This window comes from Astatotilapia calliptera, chromosome 2, assembly GCF_964374335.1.
Source record: "Astatotilapia calliptera chromosome 2, fAstCal68.1, whole genome shotgun sequence".
In the NCBI taxonomy this organism is placed as follows: domain Eukaryota; kingdom Metazoa; phylum Chordata; class Actinopteri; order Cichliformes; family Cichlidae; genus Astatotilapia; species Astatotilapia calliptera.
Window position 1 is genome coordinate 28,243,752 of NC_137423.1, and position 7,045 is coordinate 28,250,796.

Genomic DNA, 7,045 nt, shown 5'->3' on the forward strand with positions numbered 1-7,045 from the left:
TTGCTTTGAGACTATCCAATCTGACATCAGCTGTGTAGCACTAAGAACAGCTGACCACACACACAGACACACATAAACATACACACACAGAGTAATAAAGAGTGAAACGCAGGCTTAAAGCAATGACGCACAAAGAGATGGCCAAAAAGAAACAAAGCAGCATCTTTGATCGCCGTAGAAAAGTTAGCGCTGTTGCACTTTATACAGACGTATATCGGTGAACTATGGGGGGCAGCGTGGGGTAGGGGTCCATGACAGAGAAAGCTTGCATGAAGGACAGAATGAATAGAAAAGAAAGAAAGCTAAAAAGGGAACAGGCGGGTGGGTGTAGAGGTTGAGATACTGGAGAAAAGGTCTTTCCTCAGACTACCGTGGAGTTCGGAAATCTCCATTCAAGAGCAGAGGGTAGGAGGCCAGCGTGGGTGAGCGACCGAGGAAAACCCATAGAAGAAACCGAGTCGAGGGAGCGCGAGATGAGGGGACTGGTGTTGGAAAAAAGTGAAAGATTGTGTAGGTGGGAAAAAGAGAAAAGAAGCAGAAGAAGAAGAAAGGACAACAGGCACAGGAAGGGGGAGTGGATGTGAGCTGGAGAGACGGAGAGGGAGAGCGGTAGTCCCGTCCATCGCCCCCTCAGCCCAGTTACAGTGTCATGAGGAGAGAGGAGAGCCTAGCTGCTGGTAGCCACCCACAGAGCAACAGTAACCAGGGGAGCCCTGCTTCTGCCTGCCTGCCTCCCACTCTACATCCAGTAACAGCCAGTACCTTTCCTCCCACCACATTCTACTTACAGCTTCTACTTATTACCTCACCCACACACACACACTCTCACTCCACACTCTGGCAGACGGATGATTAGTCAATAATGGTGAGAACGAACTGATAAACAAATGGTGTGAAAACTGTCATATGACATGGAGGTGTACTGCTCCTCCATGGGGTTTCCTCTGGTATTTTACAGAGTGGGTGTCACATTGACACGTAAATTCTTGCAGCAAGTTTTTGTTTTTATGGATGCAGGTAAGATGATGAAACAGTGTTGTTAGTTTTAATGGCTGTGGATAAACTAGAACAAACCGGACAACAGGATGTTGCACTAGCTAATGATACAGAGTCAGAGCAGAGAGGATCATGTTCTCGTATTTTTTCCACTGATAAATCTTGATCCAGTTTCATATTTAATGCATTTAGCTATTTTAGTCTTTACTCTTTAAACAGTCAGAAGCCATTTCTGAACTCGGTGACAGTGTCAGGAAAATCATATCAGAACATTATCTAGAGCTGCCTTTCCTGTAGCACACAGCAGGCTCTAGTCTGCGTTCTCACTACTGGAAATACCCCATTTGGTTTCGTTGAGGTTACCTCCTGGGTAGAGCATGCATTTGACATTCACTGTAGTCACTGTATAGCTGTGAACATTAGGTTTTCACATGGGTTCAATCATCGATCACATAGGCTGCTGGCAGGGTGAAGATCCTGACTTGGAATTGTACTTTCTTACATATGGCTCCACTGGGTTATTGTTAGCAAAGCATGCAGTGCATGTGTGAAAACAGCTTTAGTTTAATTGGGGTCACATAAGGAGCTTTCAGAGTTGATGGTGGTTTAACAAAAAGCGGTAAAGAATAACCACAGCTGTCAGGATAACCCACTTGAAGAACAAAGCACATTTCAAGTTCATATCCACAATTGTTTTGTTTTTAAAAAAACAATGTAGCAACATTAAAAGCAAACCATCCAAACTCGTAAACTTTTAAAATATTGCAGCAGTCCTTCTCAAAGTTATTTTAATGGAAACTAAAGTATGAACTGACAAGGCAACATTGCCTTCTCAATGCAAATAAAAATCTATTAAAAGTTAATGCTGTATAGACTGAAAATAGTTTTCATTTAGTCTTAAATACTAAGTACTTTGTATATTTGTCATGCTTAAAAAAACATTTTAACATTAGAAAGCGATAACCCAAAACAAAATGCAGTTTTTTAAATGATGATTTCATTTATTAAGGGGGAAAAGCTACCTGAACCTACCTGAAGTATGAATTAACTGTGATTAATCACATTTTTTGGTTTGGGTTACAAAGACATTTCTAAGGCTTTGGAACAAGTTAACAATACTGAGAGACCTTATCCACAAATAAAGAAAACTGGAACAGTGGTGAGCCTTCCTAGAGTTACTCCAAGAACGCATCAACGACTCATCCAGAAAGCAACAAAAGAAATCAAACATCTTTTTTTTTTTTTTTTTTTTTTTCTTCTTAAATGACATCAGAAACAGCAGTATGCGACATTACGTGATGGCAGAGCTTCAGTTCATCCTTTGTCATTTTTTTTTTTTTTTTTTTTTTTTTTTTAATAAATAGGACAGGGGGAATGAATGAGAGAGAGAGGGGGAGAGAAAGAAAGAAAACCCAAGGGGAGAAGAGACGGTGAGAAGGGGGGGGAAGAGAGACAAAAAAAAAAAAAAAACTCCTGGGTCACCTGTATGGAGAAAAAACAAACAAACAAACAGAGGAGACAGCAAACAACAAAGAGCAACATAATAATAGAGAAAACAAAGCACCATCACAATAAACTAGCTAGTCATAGATATCAGTATTTACTAAGTAATAAACGATATTGTGCAGCACGCAAGATAGACAGCGCACAGTGTGCTTTGAGGCAGCAGCCAAGAAAGCTTTAGTCCGCGTCTGTGAATACCCATGTGTGCATACCTGTGTGGATCAGCATGCTTGCATTCCAAAGGTTTCTCCATGTAATGATCTGCTAGGGAGTGTGGGGGGGCCACAGCCCCGTCCTCCAGGGTGTGAAGCGGGTATGGAGGAGATCAAAACTCCAGACATCCAGAGGACCCCAGAACACAAGAGACCATGGAAGACCAACAGAGGGGCAGCCGCGCCACTGTTCCAGTAAGAGCTGAGGAGAGTCCCAGATGAGGGCTTACTCAGCAGCCGCGGAGCAGAAGCCAGGGAGGGTTGCAGTGACGCGCCCGTGAGCTCCGCCGACCCCAGCTGCGCCTGAGTGACCGAGCCCTAGGCCGAGAGGCCGGGGGCACCCCACCTCCAAAGGGGCCCGAGCGAGCCCCAGGCCCCAGGCCCCGACAAGCGGCCGCCAAGGAGTGAGCCGGTGTGTACCCGGACGCCCACCCCCAGACACAAAGAACCACCAACACACCGACACCTGAGGGAGTCCGCCACCGGCAGGGGAAGTGGTGGTGGGTGGAGATAGGCCTCCAAACCTTGGAGGGCCTGAGGTGTCCCCAGAGAGGTGGCGTCTGATACCCAACCTGACATATAGACACAGACATACAGGCACACACAGACACAAACATCCATTCCCACCCTCATGCTCTCATATGCACTCACTCCACACTCAACCAACGTGGAGACAGACATAAAGAGACGCTGTACACACAATCACACTCCCCAAGCGTACTCTACAAACCGGGTCTAGGTACCCTTGCCCCTGGAGGGGGGAATTGCACCCAGACCCAGGTGGTGTTACCCTTTTCCCTGCGGTGGGGAGAGGCAGACCACCCCGACTCCGCAGCAGCAGGGAGGCCCCACACCCCAGACCGCAGTCGGACGGCCAACTCCTCCTACTAGCCCCCCCGCTCCAGCAGGCCGCAGAGAATGGGGGTGGGAGAAGACTCCAAACCTCCCTCCACCCGCTCATTGTAGTGTTGATGCATATGTGTTCTAAGGTGCAATTAAAACCCAGGAGGGCATGGAGCTACCTGCCAAGGAGCAGCAGGTAAGCGCATGGTCCCTCCTGCTAGCCCTCAATGACTAAGTGTATTTAAAATTGAGAGGTGGGCAACGACGTCAGAAATCAAACATCTAAAGAACTGCAGACCTCACTTGTCTCAGTTGAGGTCAGAGTTCATCATTCAACAATAAGAATGAAGCTGGGCTAGAACAGCATCCATGCATCCATGGGAGAGATCCAAGGAGAACAGAGAGGTTTGCCAATAAACAGCTTGATCATAAAGAGTTGGGAAAACATTCTGTGGACTCACAAGCAGAAGTTGATCTTTCTGGAAGGTAGGAGTCCGGTTACATCTGGCATAAAACTAACATAGCATTTCATGAAAAGAACATCATACCAGAAGTCAAACATGGTGGTGGCAGTGTGATTGTTTGGGGCTGCGTTGCTTCTTTAACACCTGGATGACTTGCTGTAGTATGAAGTACGAATTTTGATCTCTACCATCTTCAATGGATTCAACAAAAATAGAAAACCTGTTGCTGGTATTTTCCTTCAATGCACTCTTGCTGATACTTTGCTAGGAATGCAGTACACTGTTTTAAAGCCTGTCTCTGGATATACTTTTGATATTTAATGGCATGCAATTCTAAAAGCAAAAGCCCAAGTATATATTAAATCTAGATAGAGATTCCAAGGTACCTTATCAACAGTCTACCAAAGAAATTATCCCAGTATTTAGGGGTCCATTGATTGATACCATTTAATGGCATTTGAGTCATCATTCATAAGAGCTGGCCGTGGTATCAATCTGCAGCTTTTAGGTCAACAAAGGCTATTTAAAAAGGGGTTCTTCTTTTCTTTGTTGTTTAAATGGCTAGACATGGGATGTTTATGGCATCATGAGTAAAAATGCTGTGTTCCCCTGCACACACACATACACACACATGCACACTATGCTCTTTCCCACAGTAGTTGAGCTCCAGAGTGAAAAAACAGAACTCAAGCCTTGTCTGTGCCCTTAGGATGTGGAGAAGAGAGGGGGAAACGAGAAAGGGCAGAGCGAGAGGAAGAAAGAGACAGAGAACATTTGAGAAATCCAGAGGCTGATGGCTTTGCAAAAGATGAGCACAAAAGCACACACAATGATGCACAGACTCACACAGAGGGAGGGAGCTATGCACAGACAGGTATCCAGACACACTGAGTGGTTAGCCCTTGGGCTTTCCCCGGAAAACTGCAGCTTCATTACAAGAGTAAACAGACACACACACACAGACAGATGTACAAAGGGCTTCCCCGATGCTGTAACAGCTGTGAGGCCTGTCAAACAACAACACCTATAGACACCAGAGAGCAGGTGAAGCGTAAAGCATGCATTATTCAGTGAATCAACGGATGATCCACACACATATGTAGACTATAAGCAAATAAATATGGTGAACAGTGTGTGATAGAGTTGTGTGTGAGCCTCACAACATCCAGAGTGCTACTCACAAGGTGTTTTTTTTACCAGGAGTTTTTTTTTTTGTTTGTCTAGCTGCTTTGAATAAATAAGGAGGCAGGATTACGTGGAAGGAAAACCCATTAATGTCAGATTATTGATGTAATATTTATGAAGCCATATCAAGAGGGTCGTGTTCATTATTCAAAGCTACAGTTTTAGTACGTGTGTGTGTGTGTGTGTGTGTGTGTGTGTGTGTGTGTGTGTGTGTGTGTGTGTGCGTGTGCGTGTGCGTGTGTGTAGGTGTGTGTGGACTCGGCTCTTGCTAACAGACTGCAAGAGCAGATGTGGGTGGAAAAGGGCTTTCCCGGTGCCATGAAACAGTGAAATGCCTGCTACTCTTATGTAAACATGGACTCAAAGGATCTTTTCTGTAAAGCACACACCTACACACACACGCAAATAAACAGCCAATCTGGATTCATGTCAGATGCTTAGGGCAACTGTTACATAAAGACAAATAATAAAATGCCTCCCTTAAATAATGCACACGGAAGTCGCACACACGTCGATGATCGTGAACAAACACAGACTATACAACGCACTTGAGTACATTAGTAACACACAAACACAGTGACGTTAAGCTGAAATGCCACAAGAGGGGAAAAAAGTCACACACAAAAAAATCACACCAACAAGGACGAAACAAGATTTAACACCTAAGCAAAGTGTTAAAGCTGCTGCCCAAACTGGAGCTGCTTCAATAACAAAAGTTTCCACGTGCAGCAGAAATGCGCTCGTATATCACAGGTTATCTCTTGGATCTGATCTGCCATAAAGGGCAGACATTTAGCAAAAAAGTAACAGCAGATTTCGACTCGCTCCTTCATGACACAGTCTCAAAAAAAGCTGCATGTCAGCACTTTCACAAAGTCTTTAATCACAACATGGCAACAACAGCAGCAGCAGAACAGAAACCTGGAGCCCTGAGCCGAGCAGAAGTTTTGCCACAGCTACTCGATGTGAAGCGAAGAAAGGGAAATTTGCATCACTGTTGGCTGAAATCTGTCGTCTTGATTAAATGTTCTGGAAAGAAGCAGATTTCACATTCATTTCCATCTTAGTGTAAGGACAAGAAAGACATTGTGGACAAAAACAAGACACCCTCCATAATCTTTAGTTACAATATTATATTTGGTTAAATGTTCTGATTGTTCAAACATGTTATTTTCTTTGGTTGTTGTAAAATAATGTGTGCCCCAGTCTCCAGAAAGACATAGTGCGGGAAGGGTAGTTATTCCTCCGTTACACCACAAGAGGGAGTATCCCCTAAAATGAGCAGCTCTAGCGGGAGTAAATAAGCCCAGCTACTAACCATAAGGCAGTGCGTTTAAAAGAGCTGTGAGAGGTTGTACAACTGTGTAACAATGCACTATGTCTATACATTTGCAGGTAAGCAGATACACCATAGGAAAGAACTTGAGATGTATCTCAAGATAAGTCCCCAGGGTTGATGAGAATGTGGGAAAGTTGGCCGTTGATCCCCACAATGTGTCATTAGTATAGAAGTTATTGGTAGCTATGTAGATTAGCCGTGAAGCTAACGATTAATAGCTAGAGCTAGAGTTAATTCACTAGTTTGTGTGGAAACATCATGGCGCTGTTGTGGACTTATACCTGTACTGGGCTGTAATCACAGCGAATGAAGACTGGTGAATCACACTATCTTTTGTTTATGTTTATTTCATTGATGTACTGTAAGAAGCTTTAGTGTTTTGGGTTTATACATGTCTATACATTTGCAGTAAAGGCAAACTCACAAAGCTACACTGGTTTCGATTCATCTTAATCCAAGTGTGCAACATACGTTTTTTAAGAACATTGTAAGAGACCGTTCTA